The 25420-nt window shown below is 28.0% G+C and overlaps 1 protein-coding gene across 1 annotated transcript in view; it reads right to left on the reverse strand.

Moving 5' to 3' along the window:
* Positions 1-25420, reverse strand: part of LOC123295523 (Krueppel-like factor 7) — an 832728-nt gene that overhangs the window by 372798 nt on the left and 434510 nt on the right. The window lies entirely within an intron of this gene.

Consider the following 25420-nt stretch of genomic DNA (forward strand, 5'->3'; position numbering starts at 1 on the left):
AATTTCGATAAAATAATAATGTATAAGGTATACGCTATAATTACATTGATTATAACATCGAAGTGCTTCCATAAATGTATTATAGTTTTAGTGTTAAGTTTTATTGTATTTATCAACAATAATGTACACTGGTTAAATCAAGTACAATGTATTTGTTTTAGTTTTAATTTATATAAACAAAAATTTTATTCGGCAAATTCGGCAAAAATTTTATTTTTTACCCTTTAGTTAACTTGCAATGTATGTATGTATGTATCCATTTATATATGTATGTATTTTTGTCCGGGTGGCATATGGAACCCTAAATTCGCCTTTGAAACATAGCTAAAAATACTCTCCATTAAATTACCTTTCAAACAAAACCAAAATGCGATGCAGCAGACAGACAAACACACACACAAAGCGGCCAAATTTATAACACCGCTTTCTTTTAGTTCGGGGGTTAAAAAAAAGACTTTTCTCGAATTTAATTTAAAAATAAAACAAGCATTTTTTTATCCAAAAAGTTTAGTTATTAGTTTGAGTAAAATGAAAAGTTTAAGAATAAATTTTTTTTTTTCTCTGAATTAGTGTTTCTTAACATATTATATTTAAATTTTGTTTGAGCTTTTGCCGATTTAAAGTGAATGATCAAACATAATTTTAAATTTTAATTATACGAAGAAACAAAATGATGAAACGATTTTCTAGAAAATAAAAGCTTAATAATATTATTTATGTCGGTGGTCTTCTATATATATTTATAACAAATTTTTAAATATTTATAACAAATTTTTAAACGCCTAAAAATTTGATTATGTGCGTAAATATTTTTCGTTATGAATATAATTTATAATTTTTTGAATAACAAATTATCTCCTCTACATTCATTAATATAAATACTTTATCGTTTAGTGTTTTTTTTTTTTTTTATAAAAGAATGTTACATAAATTTAACAAAATAGAATTTTATATAAAATATTATTATAATTAAATCATCATATTATCTCATACACATCACACACGTGTAGTTAACCTCAAACAATTCTTAAATTAAAATATAAATTTATGAGCAGCTACAATCTAAACCGATCATTACGATTTCAAAGGTACGTACAATTAGAGTCGTTATATGCGATGGTGTTTATAGAAAATTCGTATATTTCATCTGTTTGAAACCTTTTTTGTTGGAACTATATTCTTTATCGCATGTTATCGTTCTGATGGAACCAAATTCTGATAGTTTGGTGGTTTGTTTGATGGGACCAAAAAAATTCCAAAAAACAAAAACCTATCATTTTCGTCTAGGTCACCTAGGAAACTAAAACTCTTTCAACCGATTCAGATTGCAAAAGAAGTTTGAGATAATCCAAAAATATTTGTATAACTGTCAATTTGTATTTTTTGTTAAAATTTTATGTTTTATTATTTAAGGAAAAAAAGTTATGAAAGATATCAAAAGTTAAAGATAACAAAGATAATTGAAATTAAGTAAAAAGAAATTTTTATATTATATCACAATAAATATTCTGATCAAACCAAACGCAATGTACGCACATATTGAGTTGCCTACTAAATTATAATTATGTTTTTTTTAAAATTATAATATCAATTTTTTCATACAGTAAAAACTAAATGTAGTTATAAAATTGAATTCTTTAAAAAATCAAACAAGTATTTGATATCTAAAATTAATACCTTGAATTTTGAGAAAAATATCTTATAAAAAAAAAAGAAAAAAAAAAGCGTTTTAGTTATAATATACAAAGGTGCAAAAGGAATATAGTGTGTCCCAATATATTCACATATTCACATTGAATTTAGCCTGAATATAGCTATTTGGATATTAAAACCAATTTGTCGCTAAAATGGATTTTGACTGTATATTAAAAAATTTAATCAAGAATTTGTTTAAATATCCGCACACTAATAAAAGAGAATACTTATCTGTATTAAAGCAAAGTTGAAATCATAACATACAGAATAAAAATTCTTTATTTAATTATGTAAATTAATTATCTAAAAATTTTGGTAAAAAATAACTCTTACAAACAAGCTGTGTTCCGAGAATATGTACACGAGTTCTCTTATAATATTTGCATTGAATAAAAATTTTTTTTCCCAAAATTGTTACGAAACTAAAAAAAAAAAAAACTGGTAAATAGTTGTAACAAAATGGTTTCGGTTTCGAATACACCTTCAACGTGTGTTAATTCTATTGTAGAAGTAATGTAAGACGTGAGTACCAAATATTAATAATATGAATGAGATAATACAATAATAGTTTTAGTTGTAGTCAGCATACGAATCAATGAAATCATTAAGATAGCGCGGGAGTAGGGGTATTGGTGAAGTGTAACGTAAGTTAAGGGTGTGTTGTTATTGTTGTTGTTGTAGTTTGTTCAGTAAATATAACAAACTATAAACAACTTATATTCGACAAATGAACGTACCGACTTCCAAATACAAATTTTCTCCACTCTTCATTAAACGATTTTTTTTGTATTCTTCACAGTAAACAAATTTGTATCATTGCAAAATTGTTACTTGATTTATAAAATGATTTGGTTACCAAAACTTGTACGACGTATTTTGATACATTTTTCTAAAGTGTTTTTGGAACTATGTTCCTTATCGCAACTTATTGTTCTGATTTGTTTGCTGGTTGGGAGGTAAAACCAAAAAAAGCGCAACAAAAGAAAAACGCCATCAAAAACCGACCATTTTCACCTAGGTCATCTTGAAAACTAAAACTTTCTTAAGCGAATCAGCCAACCATGAGTTTGGAGAAAATGCAAAAATATTTGTATAATTCGTCAATTTTTTTGTGTTTTTTCATTTAAAAAAATATGGAAGTGAGTTATCAGAAGTTATAGATATAATTTTAGGTAAGTGCAAGGAAATTTAATGATATGTTATAATAAATATTCTAATCAAATCAAATGTAGGTATGCCAATATTAGATTGAAAAATTAATCCGAAGTCTTTTTTAAACTAATATTACAATGAATTGATTCAGGAAAAAGTAGCTAAATTCTTGAAACAATAAAAGAAATACTTTACTTTTAAAAACTGATACCCCAAATTTTCAGAAAAATTTCTTATAAATAAAAAAATAAGCGCTACATTTATAATGTACAAGATGCGATAGGAACATAGTTCCTAGCGGGCGTCCCACAACGCCACTTTTTTTTAAAACAAACTTCTTGTTTACTTTTAAGTAAACAAATGAACATATTTTTAAATTAAAAAAACCGAAAAAGAGAATAGAATCTTCTCATACGATGGACTAAATGGTCTCTAAAAGTATTGCTATTATCGATATTAGAAAATACATTTTTGAGTGGAATTTTTTTTGTTTTGTTAAGAAAATTTTTTATATAAAAGTGCCTGTTATGTTAGGACCCATCAAGACATTACAAGTAGGAAGCCTGAATTCGTTTTAATAGAACACCTGAAACGAATGGTCAGCAAATAATCAAAATAAGATAAAGAGTATGAAAAATAAACAGCGATTGCTAATTTCCTGTCCTATGAGACTAGCTACGATTATATTTAAGTTAGGATTAAGTCTTAAACAATCTGCACCAGTTTGATCTAATGTACCTGCTTTATAGATACTCCATATGTCTTAGAGCTTTAAGAAACTTTAAGATATTCCTATTGTTTGAGATATCATTTTTCTCATTCACGCAGAATGTGTACTCTAACTTCTTTTCTTCATGACAAAATCTGCAGGTACACTTCATTTCTTCTCCATTTAGTAAGCAAGAACGATTTTCTCTATGTTGCACTCTAATGTTTCCATTACATAATTTCTTTGTGTAAAAAGAAGCTAATATTGTAAATATTGAACAGTCTGTATTGTTGTAAATATAAGCTCGTGTACGTACGTACCGTACGAATATCATTAACAATCTAATCAAACTTGTTCTAAAGATAAATTAATAGAATATATATCTATCTATTGCTATATCTTTCCAACCACTTTTCACTTCATAATTGTTTACAACAAGCAACTAGAAGTTTTCTTTTACACAACCAAACCAAACTGTTTCAATACATATATTATTTGCGTGTATAAGCAATTTTCACAAGCTATATAGGTATTATATCTATACTGAAAACCTAGGTTTCTTCTTCACGATACATAGGTAAGGTAGGTAGGACTTACATATTCTATACTTTACTCTCGTGATGAAATTAATTATTACTTTGTTTCGGTTTTAATATTATTTACTTAATACGTGTATATACCTTTCTTCATCGTCAATATACTTAATTGGTAAAAAGTTTTTTTAGTGCTCTCAAATAAAAACCTTAATTGTAATTAAGTTTCAAAATAAAAATTTTAGATTTTCGTAAAAAATACAATTGTATGTATCTCATCAAAAAGTTTTTTTTCTGAAAATAAAACTTACAAGTGAAAACAAACAATTGAATTAATTGTTGAAATACCATGTATAGACAGTATTGATTATTCTATCACATTACACATACATACATATCACACATACATTATCCCATAGGTATTAATACATACTATAAAATTTGCATCTTTTTTCGTTTTTGAGTTATCGTGTTGACAGATGGGCGGGCGGGCGGACGGATGGTTGGACGGACGGACAGTCGGGCGGACAAACAAGCAAACACGTTACAAACGTTGGACTAAACTTAGTATACCTTGCATATGTCATATACATGGTATAAAAATATATCTATATTGAGAAAATCACTAATGACGTCAAGCAATTAAGAAGCTTAAAGTATATGCAAACATTGGAACAGTATTCTTGTACCGTACTATGGTTTGATAAAAACTACACAATATTTACAAAAAAAGAGGAAACAACAGTCTTTGAAATAACTATCATGACAATTTGAGGAATTTGGTAGAGTTTTCATGGAATCAAACAAATGTCAACAGTAGTCTAAGTGTGAGCAACAATTTTCATCGTACATGAATTGGAATTTGATACACCTGACGTTACTTTGAAGAACTATGAGTCTTCTATTTCAAATTGAGCCCCGATTGAATATTTCATTTTCCAAATGCAAATTAACATATTTTCGAAATCATCAAGGGTTTTGAGAAATCTAAAAGATTTAATAACACTAATTTTTATAACACTAAATGTTATTTTTCTCGAAGTGCAAGAATCAGTAGGTTCAATGCTTTTGATTAATTCAACTTACGATTAATTTCAATTTTTTTCAATAAAATATTTTTAAATATCAAATTTGTTAAGATACATTTACTCATTTTTTTCATATGAATTATAATTAACATATTCGATATCATTTTTTAATTAAAAAATATTTATTATTGGGTATATTTAAACAAAAAAATATGAATGCAAATACTGAAATTGAATTAGTATAATTTCTCTTTATATTGTGGATTTTTTTTATTCAGTACGTGTACCCCTTTCTGATACGGTTTAATTATCACATCTTACTACACAATCAGTCATCAACCGAGTCAATGGCAGCACCCACACACACACATAATGTGATAACAGAGTTTTGGTTGATTAAATTCGATAATTATTTTTTTTTTAAATTTATTATCTACCTCATCAACATCAATAAATATCCGCAATAAATTCAGTAATTGATGAAAATTAAAAGAATTTTTTTTATTAAAAATAATTATATTTTATTGTTTAATTTTGGTTCATTGTTTATATGATAATGTTTGTTTTGTGTTTTCTTTCGTTGAAATTATTGATTATAAAATATTTAATATGATCATGTATTTGTTCGTGTTCATACGTCGTTTTCAGATGCTACAAAGAGGTATGTAGGTATACAGCGGATGAAGTTAGCACTTAATTTTATACCATTCACACGGGCCATGAGCCCGATCCGCCGACTTTCGGAGTTTTAGAGCTTGAGTTTAGTGGCTTGTTGCAGGCATGGGCGAGTTATTACAAGTCAAAGTCATCATTGTTATAACTTTATTGTGTGTCATAAGCTTTATTTTGTGTCTCTATGCAAGTCCGCATTGCTCATAGAGGAGGAAGCGAGACGGGCATACGACTCTTCTACCTATATTAGTTTTTCTAATAATAATGAGTTCATAAATTTTTAGTCAGTTATTTCGTTAATATTTTATAATAAATAGTCACTACTTCCACTATATATATATTAATACTTGGTAGTAACAGCTTAGTAACATAATAGTAGTATAATAACAGCTTAGTAAACAACAACACTGAATACAAGCATAGGAGACAGATAAACACAGGGGTTAGATCTGTTCAAATTTTTAGAACTATTCAATATTTTTCAAAGGGGATCGTATTGATCGATCTTGTAAGAATAATGGGTAATCAACGATTAGTATGAAAACAAAAATAAATTTTACGTTGAAATTTGCCTTACCATAAGCAGTAAAATTAATATTTTTTTAATAAAACACAAATTAGCTTATACATCGCCATAGGTTTTTGTTGAACGACTAATTTGATCACGTGAAAGCAACCTATCAATAAATATACTAGATGGCTTTAATAGTTCACTTAAAACAACGAGGAGTCATTTTACCCTTAGGGTATCATTATATACCCCTTTCCCCTATATGCATAATTGAATTTCCCCCAATGTGTGGAAGACCTTAAAATTTTAAGTATGTTACATGCAAAATACGTTTGAGCGACTTTACGACTTTCTTCAACCAAATGGTGTTTTTTTTTAAACTATAATTTTGAAATTAATTAAACTTTTTTTAACGTGATTGTAGGAACCCAAGAAACGGACCATTTTAATTTTATTAATATGTAGATAAGTACACGTATTTAGGTCAAATAATGTCACCTAAAAGACCAAACAACTAGGGAAAGCTTACAACGGGCCCTTACTGGGGGAGAGTGGCTCGTGATAGAGCTCAATGGAAAAAGCTAGAGGCGACCTTTGCCAGAAGGCAAACTGAATTCAGGGACTTTTTATAACAACATATCCAAGAACCAAAAGTAATTCAGGATTATTATTATTATTATTATAGAACTTTTTTCACAACTAAGCAGAGAGTGAGGTACCAACTTCACATACTTGTGAAAATCTGTGTACATTGTACACCTTCCTTTTCTCGTAAAACAACAATAATTGTGTGTAATTTAACTGTTGTTTTCATTTTTTTTTTAATAATTTTATTTTGCAAAGGGAGATGATAAATATATATAGAATAACATAAAACAATGTAAATAAAATGAATGTTTGTGATGATAATGATGATGAAGCCAGCCCGTTTGTTGTGCTGTGTGTGCTTCATGTAAAATAAAATTTATGCAAATATATATGGAAAATAAAATCTCGTTGTTTATAATTTCACAATTGTTTATGTTTACATTTGTAACTATTATATAATATGCAAAAAGTACTTGTTTTTTTGAAGAAAAAAAATTATATTGTTATTATGAATAGTTTCATTCAAAATGGAAGGAAAATAGTGTAACAAATTTTTAAAATAAGCAAATAGTGTCACTTTTAAATTCTTAAAATTTTTGGTCTTTTAGAAACATATAAAAACAATAAAAGTCAGGCATGGGGACTATCGACGGAAATGAAAACTTAGAACTTTGTAGATAAAAGCTATGTTTTTTGGAACTATGTTATAGCTGTGTTTTGTACGATATTTGTTTGCTGACTGGGAGCTAAAATAAAAAAAACTGCAACAGACATCAAAAACCGACATCTAGGTTACCTAAGAAACTAAGATCAGAAGTTAAAGAAAACAGAGATAATTTAAAGTAAGTACAATGCAACTTTTTGATTATGTCATAATAAATAGCCTAAACAAACCAAACGTACTCACATATTGGGTTGACTACTAAATTAGAAGTATGTCATTTTACTAATACTACAGCAATTTTATACAGTAAAACTAGCTATAAAATTAAATTCTCTGAAGAATCAAACAAAGTATTTAACTTCTTAAATTAATACCTTAAATTTTCAAAAATATATCTTGTAAATAAAAAGCGTTGGCGCTACATTGATAATGTACCTAAGTACGAAAGGAATATAGTTGCTGCCGGGTGTCCCACTAAATATAACGTGAATAATTAAAATTTCATAACTTGTAAATTCAAATTATTAACTTGTGTATAAAAAACTATTATAATAATTATTATTTTATAAAAATATAAACAAATAATAAAATTCATAGTATTTTTCAATATATATATCAAACGCTATCTATGTACAGTAATCCGAAGTTACCAAAGATCAAAATCACTAAGTTAACAGTTAATTGTGCAGGCAGTGAAAACTCGTGAAGTGAAGTGCGTGACCTCAGAAATTCCCCATGCAGTGTAACATCCGCAATAACTTATAAAACAACTGTAAATATTACATTTAAGTTAAAAATACAGTATAATTTTACATTAAAAAAAAAAAAATTGTGCAGTTTCAATTATTAGTACATAAGTGTCAATTTTTTCAATAGAAAAAAGGTTTAGTTTTCTAGGTTGCGGTGTTATATGTGTTCATTCATAAGATTTTACTCTACCAAAAATCGTCTAACGCGCCTATAGAAGTTTGCACTTCAATGGGCTTATCTCGTAAGTGTCTAAAGCCTACTGATGGTGTATTGATGTTGATGTGAATCCCTGATTGTTTGGATACGATGTGGGTTCTGATTAAAGACGTTAGGGAGAGTATCTCTCGATAGATTGATAGAAAATATAACTTTGAAATCGGAAATACCCCGATGTAAATGTATTTCCTACTAACACTCACCAATTATATATAACAAATATTTTCCGTGTAAATTGTTGTATTCTTTAGCAAATAGTGATAAAAAACAATCGAACGCCCGAAATTCAATATAAAAATAAAAGCAATAAATTTCACATACACAGTTCAATTTCATGCCCCAGTCACACTAAATTATTTTTCAAACACATTTACAGATAAATAAAACTCGAATCGTTCATACCTAAGCTGTCTTTTGTAAAAAATGTTGAATAATAAATTAAATTCCATTGGCATTATTGTTTTTTAATTAATTCGATAATAATTTCAATTCATGATTATTATAAATATTTTAATATTAATATAAAAAATTTATGTTGTGAATATCGATTTCATGTATTCATTATTATAATGTTAAGCTTTTATATGACCGAACGACCGATAATGGTTTTGGTTTTCAGTTAAAAAGCCTCAAAATATGTTTGAACCACCAATATGCAGATATTTTCAAATACCACATAGGTAGACATAGATGTATTGGTCTCCACTATATCAAATGAGTTTGTATTGATGTGTTTTGTGTTATTGAGAATAATATATTTTATAATTTTATGTACCTAGGAGCTCCAAATTTATTGCATACTTTCGACATTGAAAATTATTTTAAACCCAGCACGAAGAGCTTTAACTTTTATTTTAGCGATTACTATTTTTATAAGATGACAGCATACTTCTTCTCGTTGTCATCACTGGAAAACAGCAGTTATCAAAAAGGCTCTTTGAATTATTAAGCGCATTGTAATTGGTTTATGAATGTTATTTAGCGGAGTATGTCAATCTACAATTGACTATTATCTTATCAAGACTAATTGAATCCAATCCCATTTACAAACGGAGAACGTTAATTCAAGACACGTAGGTACTAAGATATATTTGAAGAAGGCAGTAGATCCCTTTTGGTGAACATTGAATGGCCATTATTTGGGCTTACTTGGTGTTAAATTGAGCTGGTGCGTTAGTTTTGACACTCGCAAAACCGAAGCCTTACTTTGGAATACAAAAAGTTTTGCATTTGTTTTCAATGTTTGTATTAGAATATACGGAAAAGTGAAATTTCAATTTTTAGTTGGCATAGCAAATTAAAAATTTTTCAAAACAAAAAAAACGCGATCCAATAAATAAATCCATACTCAAGATTGTTAAGCTACCTGCGGTCTGCATCCGCATAAATTTTACTTGCTGTAAATAATTCGAAAAAACATACCTTTAAGTTTTTTTAAGTAATGAAACATTATGCAATAGTAATATTCTCTTGCCTTGGATCGTGTACATATTCTTTGATCGAAAAAATGTACTTGTATAATTTATTATGTTTTTTAATGAAATTATTTCCATATATCTTTTTTTAGTTTTCTTGCATTGAAATGGTTAACATAACAGCATAAAAGGAATAGCATTAAAGTAATATGTATAGTATGAAAAAATACCTACATCCTATTGTGCCTTGGAAAGAAAAAAGACATATCTTGGAGAGAATAAAAGAAAAATTCCTTTTGGAGGAATATATTTCATATTTTTTCAAGAATCAAACGTTATTGAGTGAGTCAAAAATTTTTATGAAATAGAAATAATTTCTATCTTTTTAGAGACCTCCAAAAAGTAGTAAATTTTGAATTCTTTCTTCTCTGTATAATGTTTGTAGGCCTCATAAATTATTGACCAACTGACTAATTTTCCTAGTTCACGAATTGCAGATCACATATTAGTATCGTATATAACACTTTGTTAAAACTATTTTTATAATTCAACTTAGAATTATTGAAAACAGGTACACTACTAGTATCAAAATTTTGTTTGAACGGTCGATATTTCCAAGCGTTACAAACTTTAGATAAAATAGAGATATACAAACTCAGTAAATCAAATTTTTGAATTACTGAAACCTGTATTCAATGGAATCATACAACAACATGAAAGTCTTTATTTCAATTTATTTAAAAGACTATGTAAGTATATGTCATTTCTTCAAAGGCTTTGTTTCAAACAAACAAAAATTGAAAAAAGAAATGATAAACACAGGAAGCATTTATCATTGACGCAATACCTACATTATAAATAAAAGTGCGGATCTAAATCAAGCAAAATTTTATTTCATTAGCTTATTTAAGGTAGTTTGGACCAAAAAACTTAAAACTCCAGTCTATTTTACGATTAAATGTGTTTTTTCGTAAATAAATATCTCTACAGTGCTTCGAAATAAAAGTCCTTTGTACTTATTGGTCAAAATCACCCTAATTACTTAATTACATGAATTTTCGAAAAGGGAATTTTGTTTCTCGATTTGAAAAAATATTATTGCCTGGCAATTGAACGTAAAGTTTATGATATTTCATCCACAATATTAAACGACAGCATTATCCCGAAGTCAACAAGGGCATGAAAAGGTGAAAAATTATTAATTACTCCAAAACTTCTTAATTCAAAAGTTCATACGTGATAATCATTTATCTCACACTGAAAAATATAACGATTTATGAACAATCGAGAATATATTATTTTAAATATTCTATGGTATACGTTCGCAATGAACTATATTGAAAATAACATTTTTTATTTTTCTGTCAAAAAACTCAAACGAAGCAACCTACCACCTGGACTATACCTATTCCCAACAATTGAATTAAAGTTTATTACCCGTAATCGTACAAAAATTATATAAAACAATTAACTATACCTCCTGAATTTAATAGTATCCATTTCACATCAAACTAAAATTATAAAATTCAATAAATCACACAACTAATACAAAAAAAAAATCTCTTTATTGAATAGAGAGGATAACATGCATGAGGTAGAGCATAGAATATAGGGTGAAAAATGAATTTACAACACATAAAATAATAATTGCAATCAATTAAAACAGTTTTAACTTTATTAATTAATAGAAAATTGATTGATGATGTACAGCTAATTGACTATATAGTATTCAACTATACGTTTGATGATAATATGTTGTAATCATGATCATTACTGAGTCACCAAAACAAGTTTTGGTTTTCATTTTATATGTATGTAATAAATGAAATAATAATTTTACATCTATTCATAATACTAGCTACATTTTTATACCATGGATATATGTAATATGCAAGGTATACTAAGTTAAGTCCCAAGTTTGTAACGCTTAAAAATATTGATGCTACGAAAAAAATTCTAGTATAGGTGTTCATAAAATCACCTAATTAGTCCATTTCCCGTTGTGCGTGCGTCTGTGGACACGGATAACTTAAAAACGTACTCAGGACGTAAAAAGTGAGGTTGAGTTCGGAAATGAGCAACATAGATAAACAACTTTTGTTTGAAATATTTTATCGTAAACATCACTGTTCACCCGTGAGGGCACAAATTAGGCGTAAATTGTATAGTATGCATAATATGGGAATATTCGTCATGTTTGTGTGACATGTATGTATGTCTAATGTGATAGAGTAATCGACACTGTCTATGCATGGTATTTCAACAATTAACTCAATCATTTGTTTGTTTTCACTTGTTTTATTATGAAACTAAACTTTTTACATTTATTTCATATTTGTTGTGTACTTTATAAGTCAAAGTCTTTCAAACATGATACTATTAATAACTTTTGTTATATTAATACATTATATCGCTTAACATATGAGAGTGACACTGTTCACTTAAATGGAAAACGCACATAACGTATTTTCATTCGTACAAATAGAAAGAAACGACAAAGTTACACAGAAGCCGAGACTCTCACGAAGTAACACAAAGTCGGGAGGGAAACGACAATGTGGAGGTTAGGTTATACTTGTGGTGTCTTCCTTGTTTACTATAATTTATTTTCTTACCATTTCAGGAAACTACTTTTTGGGTATAAAAATGGTAAGAATTAAGGATAACCATAAAAATAAAACTTGAAGATTTGGTATATTATGAAAGATAAACCGGCTCAGTGGCCCAATAAGTAAAGGCGCAATCGCCTTTAACCGTTTGACTATTGACTGCGAAATTGCGGGTTCAAACCAAGGCAGCAGCAGTCTGATTAATAATGATGAATGGGGCGGTAAATTGAGCGTCGTTTGTATAACAACGAAGTACCCGACTCTACTTACATCATACAAATTGTATATTCGGGTGTAGTTTAAATTAAAAAAAGATTAAAAATAATGATATGGGTGGCCTCTGTTATAGATGGATGCGTGAAAACGGAGGTTAAACCCTAGTATATATATTATTATATTATGAAAGATGGAATTATAAATTGAGGCCTGGTGTAAAGATAGGACGGCATAGAAGATTCAAATTTGCGGTCCGTAAATTTTTAATTCCAATGAACCTTTATTATTTTAATCAGTTTAACCACACTATTTCAACCTGTTTTAATATTCTGGTCTCATATCTGTGGAAAGAACTTACACTCAATGTTTTAGGGGGTTATCCATTACATTTGAGTTAGCTCAAATTTAATTTTTGTTGATATTAAATCAGCATCACAAAAAAGTGAATATCAGACAGATAACTGAAAGTGTATTCTTAAGCAACATAAAGAGAATTTGTTTTGAAACATACACCTACATATTTCCTGTTTTACATTGCATTTAACAAATCCGGTATGTTAAATTGTGTTATGTCACCGATACAGGTATTGCTATAATATATAAATGTCGCAGATGGATTTCCAAATCAGATGTATTGCATAACTGTTATAAAACTATTCCAGCTGGTTATGCAAAATATCTGAAATTCGTTTATCGATTTTTCATAATTACTGACGTTTAACATACAAAATTGTAGGAATTATTAAAATGCTTAAAATTAAATCAAAGTATTAATAAAATATTCATTCTTAATATGCTATTTTATAAACAAAATTTTATTGCTGAGAAAATATTTGTAGAGAGTATAAGACTTAATTATTTATTTTTATTATTGATTTTTATTAACCCCCGAAATAAAAAAAGGGGTGTTATAAGTTTGATCGCTATGCATGTGTGTCTGTCTGTCTGTGGCATCGTAGCGCCTAAATGGATGGATCGATTTTGATTTTTTTGTTTCGTTTGAAAGGTAATGTAATAGAGAGCGTTCTTAGCAATGTTTAATGTCCGAGTTTAGGGTTCCGAACCCGAAACATTCGACGGGAGCTTATAAATTTTGTAAATTTCACTTGCTTTATGATTAGATTTTTAACCTAAAAAATATCGTTTTCTATTGTGATAAGCTGTTGACTTATTTATACTGCAATATATTTGTTTATAAGAGTAATTATTTACAATATATTTTTTTCATCATTGTCGCTTTACATCTATCTCTTATTGCAGACAAGCCATTCGAAATTACGTATAAACTTGGGTAGCAGTTTCGTTAAACTTAGCGGAATGACAATGCATCTGCACTTTGAGTCAGCTTTTATGTTTTTTTTAAAACAACTAACGGTTTTGTAAAATTGTAAAAGTACTGATTCGGCAATTCATTTCCGACATATACATATCTATAAAGGTAGGTTCTCATATATATATATATATATATATATATATATATATAACATTGTATACGAACGTAAAGTTGTAAATTATTGTATTGATATATTGTAAAATCGATAATAAATATGTTTGTACGACCAATTGTATATAAAGGTACATTGCCTACGCGGTAGGTACCTATGTAGGTATGCATGGATACAACAATGTAATGGTAGGTATATATAGTAAAGATTGATGACGGATGCTTTGTATTTATATATTGTATATAGTATGACCATATTTGACAAATATCATGTAATAAATCAGCAAAATTAGTTCACACAATTTAAATTATATACGATCAACTACCATTCATTTATATTCAACTAAAATGCTAAGGACCGAATGAAATATATCAATTCATATTATGTCTAGGTAACGAATTGAGTTTGTCACTAACTACATCCACTTATCATTTTAACAAGTGAAATTTACAAAATTTAAAAAAAAAAACTCCGACAAATACAATTTATTTTTTGTAAACCGATTTTTGGGAACTTAGCTATAAAATATTCTCAATCAAGTCGGTTCGACCGTTTAAGGGCTACGATGCCACTGAGAAACACACGGATAAATACTTTAAACTTATAACTTTCCTTCTTTAATCAATATGAAAGTGATGGCCAAGAACATCAGATGAGATGAAAAGGATACTTAGAGAGCTATCATTTTTTTGGGACAAACTTTTGGAAATATTATAATTCAAATTGAAATATTTGAGATGACTTTGTTCTTTTGAATTATTGATTTGAATTACCTAATTATTTTACCATTTCAATTTTAATTCAAAAAATTTTAATTTTTTGGAATGAATTGAGCCATCCATGTTTATTTGACCATTCACTTCCATAGTAATTATTTAATTAAATGTTAAAATTATATGTCATACCTTTTCCAAACTGAATCGATTTTGAAGATCATCGTCAATTTTTAAGTTTTTTCGGCTACAAAACTGCAAGCTCACACATGAAACATACCTATGAACACTCTCTGTTAAATTGCCATTCAAATAAAACCAACTTTAATAATATGGTTCTTTGGTTTTTAAAATACTAGAAGATTATTAAAATTTTGAAGAAACAAATTTCTAAATGGAGCATGCTTACATAAGCTGTGTAGATTCACTCCCTAAATTGCATAATTCTATTTGATACAAAATAGAAATAATTAGAAACAAAATTAAAAACAAAACAAGGTCAAAACCTAAAAGATTGAAGGAAGAGTAAAAACACACGCGATATACAGATGTTACTCCTCAATACCAAAGAAATCATTTTCAATTTTTGGCACTGTTCCGGTAAGTAAGAAATAGAAAAATAAATGTACAAACCATTCTGTTAATTAACATATTTAATTAATTTTTTGTATAGTCATAAGAGTCGTTTGATAGTAATGCATATATTGCCTAGTAATTTCAAAGTTACACTGATTAATATTGTCATAATATTGTAATACTATTACAAAAAATTACATTTTATAAAACATTACATATTCGTCCACTTTCTACTCAAAAAACTAAAACAATTCCCAGCATCAACTTGATGGTGATTATTAATGAATTTGCAATAAAACTCGTGAGCAGGAAAGATCCTCCACTAAGGTCATATTTCCCCCTGAGTGGAATATAATTTTACGCTTTTCAGATTTTTGAACATATTACATTTGTATAAAGAAGCAAAAGGAAAAGTGGCAAGTTGCTACTACCGAAAATCAACTCTTTAATGTTAACTCAATTCAAGTACAAATCAAAATTCAAGTAGATAGGTCAATAGAATTAGCATTAAAAGTTAATAAGCACATAGCTGACTTCGTTGGATGTGCGTCAACCCTTTGAAATCGTAACAAACATTATTTTTCGATTCAAAATGAACAATAGTTTTAAAAACTAAAAAAAATTGTTTTTGAAACTAGCTGAACTAAAAAGTAGAAAATAATAATACAGCTAGATAGAAAAGCTTCTTTTTTTTAGTTTTTTAAATTTTCTTAATATTATGGAATGTTATCTAAGTTCCACCAGAAATATATGAATATTATTTATATTCTAAAATTGTTAATCCTAAAGATCCTGATCAGGATAATCGGAGCGACTTATTAAACTATTGTATTGTCATCGGTCTTGAATAGGTATATGAATTTTTAATTCAATCCAATGTTTTGAAGTGGATGAAAATAACGTTCCAAGATTCCGTTACACAGTTACATACCAAGGTTATATAAGCATGACAACAAGGGGTAAGGTCACTCTCAAAAGACACTCATGTCCTTTTTTGACCTACGATACAGTCTATAAGTCCATATTTTTGGAGAAAAATATAACTAAAAACTGCCGAAAACATATTCTATGTTAAAATTACATTATGTCATGTTTTCGTATAGATATACATATCAGTTAATTTTAACACAGTAACTGACATTCATAATAGTATCGTCCGCATGTATGCGAGCTTTTCCTCATATATATGGTGCTTTTTTCTACATAAGCTTTTAATCTACATATATTGTAGATTGTAAAAGCACATACATATGTATTTTTTTCTCGGTGATGACGTGTACAATTTCAAATTCAATTCAAACCTTAAAAATAAATTACTAACGATTATATTCCATTACTACAATTATTGTATATATTAAAAAAACAATAATTTATTGATTTCATTTATTTGGTTTTTTCGTCTTTTTGGAACAATGTAGATATGAAAGTTTTTTTCAGTTATTAATCACCATATATGAAAAATTTTATACAAAAGGTTATTAGTCATTTTTAACAAATATTTTTTAAATAAATAGTGCAATTACTAATGCCAATTTTTTAGGCCTTTTACTAGACACACTTTTTTTGTTAAAAACTGTTCAATTCAAAATTTTGTAATTTGCTCCATTTCCTTCAGAATTTTGTTAAAAAAATGAAATAACCAAATTTTAATTGAATAACCGAAAAACAAAAAACGGCAGAATTACATGAACATTATTGAATAGAAAAATTTATCACTAAGATTATTCATTTTTTCATTCCATAAAACATCCCTTTTTTACAGTAAATGAACTCTTTGATTTTATAGTAATTTACAGTTACAAAAACAATGGAAGGTAAATTATTAAAGCTTAAATGATGGAATTCTTGTTAAGAATGTTCGACATAATTAAATAAATTTTCAATAGCTTCCTTCGATTGAAGAAACGCTTTTAACAAAACAAACTTTTTTGGTCACATCTCAATTGATACATTAAAAAAATATTTGTTAATTATAGACATATCGATACACTTAAATATTCCAAGGCGGAAAATTGGTTAAATTTTGTAAGTATATGTTGAGCGACAACCAAACTCAATTTTAATTGATATTAAAAGTTTTGCATACATTATATAAAATACTTTTTAATCATAAACGGACAACCAAAAACAAGAGACGCCATATTTAAAATAAGGAGAGTAATAATTAACTTGCTTTTGATGTTGTTATATATGGGGGAACTTTATATATGTTTTAAAGTTAGTTTCGTAATTCGATTACTGTGGTATTGAGACCTCGAATACTTGAATAGTATGTATATTAGACCATATACACATATTTTGTACTTGGTATAAATGCCTTGATGTTTTACAAAACATACAATTTTGTGGTATGGGTAAATTGGTATCTGTCAACTGTGATAATGACTTTTATAAGGATACTAGCTATTACTCGCAGGCTTTGCTGAAATATTTCAAAAAATAATAATTGATGCAATAATTCAATTGAATACATAACTTCCTCCTCATAGAGGAGGAAGCGAGACGAGTATACGACTCTTCTATCTATCTCAGCTTCTCTTATAGTAATAAGATAGGTACAAAAAAAAATGTTGTCTCTCTATCTTACTCGTATTTTTAGTTGTGATTGGTTAGGTTGTTACTGTCTTACTCGTATTTTAGATACAGAAGTCTGAGGGACTTCTCTGAGCCACGTTTGCCAATGCCTGTTTTAGGAACATTATAAAGAGTAATATATTAAAGTCATTCGTATTTATTAGTTATATCGTGTAATATAACTAATAAAAAACTAAACCTTTCCCTTTAAATTCGATCTTCTTTTCAAAACGGACTAATTCCACAGATTGATAGACGACAAAGTAGTGTAACAAAATAGACACGTTACTAAAAATTCCAATTTCAAAAGAAAAAATATGAAAAAAGGAAAATGTGTACTCGGCTTACAAGTACACAACAGACATAAAAACAGATGGATGTTGCTTTTTATATTTTTATTCCAGTACTTTGGTCAAGATTTAAATTTAAAGTCAATTTAAAAACAAGAACAAATATTTACAAGAAATAGCCAAAAATGACTATATAACTTTATACGAAATTATTCATCAATATTTTTTTTTTTATTTGCTGACACCTACACCAAAAAATATCTGGGGGCGGTTTCCTGTAAAGGAATATTTTTGATTTCAAGTATTAATTATACATGAAATAATATTCTATTTCCAGTACCGAATTAAAAAAAATTAGAAAACAGTTAATTATTAATCAAGAATATAAACACAGGATTACAACATAATTTACGTTTTGATCGCAATCTTAAAAAAAATTAATAACCGTTTAATTCATTTTTAATAATAAGATTGGATTCATAAATAGAAAATGATTTTATTCGACATTTTACAAAAAAAGGTGATTATTAAATCACAGGGTGGTTTATGAAATGTAGAAAATTTTTTTTAAATGAATAAATAAAAATATTTTCACTAAACATAATAATTGCAATTCAATTTATTCATTATTTAGAAAAGTAAAAGGAGAAGCTACCTTAACATTCCAGACTAAATAGATGACAACCCTTTAAAAAAAAACTTACCATAAAAAAAAGAGTTACCATAAAAAATTAAATTATCGGGAAAAAATTGCATATATCCTTCCATAAATATTCATTAAAAATTATATCTTATAGATCTGAATAAACAATTTACTGGTTGTATAAATTTACATGACTTTTATATACTTTTATTAATTCATTTACAAGCTCTGTATTACAAAAATAGATATATACGAAGCTTTTCTTGATATCGCAAGTGAATAAATTCGATATAAAAGTTACAATTTATGTGCAAGGATATTAAACAACATTTTTCAACATATATGCATATATTACAACCAAAAGTTTATTTTTCAGAAGCTTATATGAATAAAATTTTGTCCAAGTATGTAATATTCTTAACTTTTACTAAAAAGCAAAATTAAATTTTACTTTCACATTTATTTTATGATAAAGAAAACGAAATAGAAATTATTTTTTGAGTCAATCTAAGTTGGAGTTAAGAATGGTCTAGCTACGAAATAATTTATTATATTATTTAATTTCGAAATTACTTTCGAACTAATTACTAAACAAATACGACTGATAATGAATTTTTAATCGGAGTTCTTAATTTTATGAAATTTTGGTAATAAAAATTATTGATACCTGCTGACATTTCATATGATAAAGGTAACGATAGAAACAGAATTTCTGAAAATTTCTTAAGCTTAAACCTTTCAAACAGACACATGAACCGCACGGAAATTATTTGGACTTTATGTATTTTTAAAGTTGACCTCTGAAAAACTTTTTAATCTATTGTGCAAAATAAAGAATACAAGGTAATTGTGAATTATCGTTAAAAAATTTCAACGGTAATTTCGTTTTGAACATCTCTTATTTATCTTTGCGAATTTCGGAGTGAAGTCTTGTATTAACATACAGATATCAAGAGCCATGTAATCATAAAAAAACTTTTAACAAAAAGAAAACCGACTTCAAAAGAAAAACTTTTTCAAAATAAATAAATATGCAATAAAAAGTAATAAATAACGATAATATAATGTTGTTAAAATTATTGTTATTTTTGGAGTCGGTGTCAACAGGGAAGGAAACTCTGACAGAACATTAACTTGCCTGACACCGTCTCCAAAAATAACAATAATTTTAACTTCATTTTATTATCCTTATTTTTTTTCTTTTTAGTGTATATTAATTTATTTTGGAAAAGTTTTTCTTTTGAAGTCTGTTTTCTTTTCGTTACAAGTTTTTTTTTTCTTTGTGATTTTTAGTGAATCTGAAGTACACTAACTAATTTGTCACTAAAAAAAGAATTATCGAAATCGGTTGGCATGATATGGAGTTATTCGTCCTATTGTCGTACATATTTAATGCAAATTTAAGACTTTAATGGTTTTCTCATCGATGCTGTTGTCAGAACTGGATCAAAATGAAATGAGACCACACGGGAAGCACCAGCTTTTAAACAGATAAAGAATCATCAAAATTGGTTCACCCAGTCGAAAGTTCTGAGGTAACACTCATACAAAAAATACAGTCGAATTGATAACCTCCTCCTTTTTTGTTTGAAATCAGTTAAAAAGTGACTATCGATTACCTACATATATCGAAAAATATCTTCCAAAAGAAGATTTGCCAACATTATAAATAACAAAAAAAAAAAAAAATTTAATAACAAAATTTGAATAATCGAAAAACAAAAACGGAAAAAGTACATCAATATTATTGAATAGGAAAATTTATCGCTAAGAGTATACATTTTTTCATTCCATATAACATCATTTATATTAAAACATTTTTTTTTTCATTCCTTGAAAGAAAAAAAATGAAGAAATGTGATATAATTATTATCTTTTTATACATTCGTCTTTCCGTATCATTTCATTCAAAGCATGAATAAATAATAACTATAAAAGAAAAACAAATCATACTAATTAGGTTGATGAAAAGCATATTTTTATGTTTTCTTTTGATAATAATTTTTTGTATTTTGTGTTTGTTTTTTGATTAATAAAAACAAAAACATTAGAAAAGAAAAATAATCATAATTATGAACAAAAAAAAAATGTTATCATATTTATAAAATTTTTTCTTTTTTATTAGACTTTTTAAATATTATAAACCACATGATTAATAAACTTTGTGTATCATAAAGTTCTTGAAAGTTTTCATAATAAATTTTGACCGTAACTCTTGATATAATATGGCAAGGTTAGAGAATATGCTTGAGTATTATTTTACCGCATAATTTTGTTATAATAGGAGCCTGGACGTCAACTAAGAATAATTTCTCAAGTACAAGATGAAAGAACTATAGCTTTGAGCGATAGGTTATTCATTCATTTTCTAGCACATGCACTTTTATAGAAAATTCGTGATTAATTAATATTTTGTAATATTCTCTTTGATGGAACTGTAGTAACTATTATTAATGCATAAATTCAAAAAGGCATACCGACGTTTTTTAAAATGCAGTGCATTTAAATAAAATAGTGAAACTTTAGGCAAATATTTTACCTTACTGAAAAGCATTTTAACTATGGTTTACCTAAAACGGTTTTAAAAAAACGTTTTATGAAGGATGTTTAGAACAGACATATTTAGTTCCGACTAAGTGCAAAAACAGTTTAAAGCAACGTTAAGCAATAACCATAGGTTCGTTTTACAATGTTTTTATAATATCAATGTGCTTCAAGTTTTGCTCGATTTCGGATCGATATCCGGCGCATAAACAAATCAATTGGGCTGAATCATTAGTAAATTTTTTCCCATAGCTACTTGAAATTTTCCCATTTTTCTTAGGAATAAAAATTGGGTCAATATTAAAAATATATATATAAAAAAATAAAATTCTACTCTTCATTTATTGGTTGATTAATTGATGGTATCAATTTAGTAATTGAATTAACAAGCATTAACTTTTTATACCATGTATATGAAATGTACATAGTATATTAAGTTTGTCGTCTGTCGTCTGTCCGTCTGTCATCACGATTACTCAAAAACGAAAAGAGATATCAAGCTGAATTTTGTATAGTGTGCTTAAGACGTACAAAGTGAGGTCGAGTTCGTAAATGAGCAACATAGGTCTATTGGGTCTTGGGTTCGTAGGACCCATCTTGTAAACCGTTAGAGATAGAACAAATGTTTAAACGTGAAAAATGTTCCTTATAGAAAAATAAACAACTTTTGTTTGAAACATTTTCTTGTAAACATCAATGTTTACCCACGAGGGCGCTAATTAGGTGAAAATTTTGTAGTATGTATTAATATGGGAATATCAGTTATGTGTGTGTGGCTATTTAATAGTGGAAATCTTTCTTTATTTACGTGACGTCAAAAAACAAACGATTGCGTCATCAAAACTGTATACATGGTATTCCAACAATTAAGTCAGTCAATTGTTTGGTTTCACTTGTTGAAATAACATTTAAAACGGGGCTATTGAAATACTATAAATATGCTTTTAATAGATAGAGTGATATGTGCGCATGGCTAATAATAACTGGTTTAATGGAACGAATCATTATTTTTGTGAACATAATGAAATTTTTTTTTGTAGTAAAGACCTTTTATGTTTCATGTAAATGATATAATACATTACCATTCTGTGTTGTTCGTAAGTATCAACAAAATCATAAAATACTGAACCAATATCAAATATCAACTATTATATCATAGAGGTACCTAAACATTTTACTCGTTTAGGAAAACTTAAAGTTGTATAGAGACCATACATCTGCTTCAATTCATTAAAAGGAACATTAAACAAAAGCAACATTAATTTATTAAAATTTGTAAAAATGATTTTTTTTTTTATAACTTTAATGATTTTTTTTGGTATAGGTGTTCATAGAATCACCTAATTAGTATATTTCCGGTTGTCTGTCCGTCTGTCCGTTTCTCTGTCAACACGATAACTCAAAAATGAAAAGAGATATCAAGCTGAAATTTTTATAGCGTACTAAGGACGCAAAAAGTGAGGTCGAGTTCGTAAATGAGCAATATAGATCAATTGGATCTTGTAAACCGTTAGACATAGAACAAATGTTTAAATGTAAAAAATGTTCCTCTTAAAAAAATTGTTTGAAACAACTTTTATTTGAAACATTTTTTTGCAAGCATCACTGTTTACTCACGGGGGCCCTTATTAGGTGCAAACTTTATAATGTGTATTAATTTTATAAAGGTCAGCATTAAAGAGACCATAATTTTAAAAGATATATTAATCCATCCAGTTCGCCTTATTTTTCTAAGCTGTATATTATGCACGTCGAAGTGACATAATATAATGTGTGAATATGGAGTTCCTTATGAGGTTTGTGAAAAGTAAAAATTTCTTTGTGGATATCGCTATGTCAGTATCGGAGTGAACGCCATACTGATTTGACCATTGAGGGAATAGTAACATTCGTTGGGCTAAGAGTCAATCAAGTATGGGCGTCTTGCCCATACTGTTACTGGATATTGGATATCACAATATTTCCCGTAGATAGCCCTATTCAATACTGTAATTACTTATGCTAACATAGAAACTATAGTATCTGTGTCTATACCATACCAGCATTGTAGTAAACGCCATACATTTCTTGCCATGTGGTCTAAGGAGAGTAAAAACTCATGAAGGTTTGATTTTAGCTGGTATACAGCAGAATACAGTCTGGTGTCGACAAACGACCCCTACGTATGTGTCGACATTTTTGAATCATTTCTTATGGTAAACTTCGGCCACATAAGAGGTGAAGCAAATAAGAATCGATTTTTGTTCACATCGAGTTCAGACATAGTTATTGAAATTTTGTGTTATTTATTTCAATAACTTGGTGAAGCAAAATATTGAAGCGGAAATTAAAACCTCGCATCGAAGGTTTCACGCATGCGGACGTAAATGCGAAGCAGAATAAACTCATAGAACAATACTCGGGCACATTTCTTGTGTTTTATTGAATTTAATTCAATTTTTTTCTATAAAATGTGTACAAAATGATAATGATAATATGGCAGACAACAGTGTTGTGAGTGTAGTAATGAGTTGTGGTAAGTTTATATAACGAACACAACAAGCGCACACAATGTAATCAATTCATTCACAAATTTAAGTGGTACTTCATAATGGATGACTGTTTACTGATGAAGAGGGAAAGATTAGTTAAATAATGTGTATGTATGTGAGTTTGTATGTTGGTGTATATTTTTTTAACACTTTTAACTACATAAATTATAACACAGTATGTTTTGTGGTATACTATGTATTTCTGACAATGTTCAATTTACCATTACATTCCATCCATATATTTATACTCCAGACGCTATCCTTAGACTAACTTTGAAAAAAAGGTAGTCAGTCATGGGGACTGTTGACGGATGTAAAAACTCAAAACTTTGGAATAACTGGGCTTCGGTCTGGCTGGAGTCTTCGACAATAGAACTCGCTACGCTCGCATTCACAGTATCAGAATAATAATAAATAATACCTCAATACAATTCAAAAGCTGTTCACAATTCTAAATAAATATGGTGGGAGCCCAAATAAATACATTTGAATAGTAAGATGTAATGTAAAATATTATTTATATGCGTTTCCACAATGGGTTTTAATTGTTTGGTGCGAAACCTTCAAAAACATTTTGTAGTGGACCGAATTGTGAATCTAAGCAATCCTGGCATCCACTTGAACACACGCATATTTCATCAAAATCGGCCCATTCGTTTAGGAGGAGTTCAATATACAAACACCAATGGCGGAAGTTACATGATGTTCACCCAAAAAAGTGCTCAACGTGCCAAAAGAAGCTTTCTCCTCAAGAAATCGCTTCGGGACATTTTAAAAAATAGGCATAATTACCTATTTTTTTTAAAATATGCGGGAAAAAAAATTACGATCAACAAATTTATATTTAAAATTTCTCTTACACGGTAAATGAATAATGTCTTTGACAAAAACATCGTTTTAACATTTTACACTAATAAGAAAGTTATTAAGTAAAAGATTTACAATTAGGTATTTTTCATCTAAAACCGTTTAAAATTTAAAAGGAGATCATATAGACGAGGGTCTATAAATGCCTGAACTGACTTCTTAAAAAGAAAATTATCACTGATCAAAGGTATTTGTAAAGCCATGTATAAAGAATGTTTTAAATTTCTTTAAGAAATGAGACAATAAAGCGCTATCCTTATGATCTGCAAGCTAGTTCTACTTAACTCGGAGGAGCCATTTAACTTATGTTTGAATCTTTTCAACCTACTTAAGCAATGTCCAAAATATGAACTAAAGAAATAAAATTCACACTCTAAAGGAACTGAAATTGATTTCCTACGACCTAAAAACATAAAATGCCCAGTGAAAAATGACTTACATTAGGGTCTTATGAAGAGCGTCATAGAAGTAATATCCAT

Source organism: Chrysoperla carnea, chromosome 3 (genome assembly GCF_905475395.1).
Source record: "Chrysoperla carnea chromosome 3, inChrCarn1.1, whole genome shotgun sequence".
Taxonomy (NCBI): domain Eukaryota; kingdom Metazoa; phylum Arthropoda; class Insecta; order Neuroptera; family Chrysopidae; genus Chrysoperla; species Chrysoperla carnea.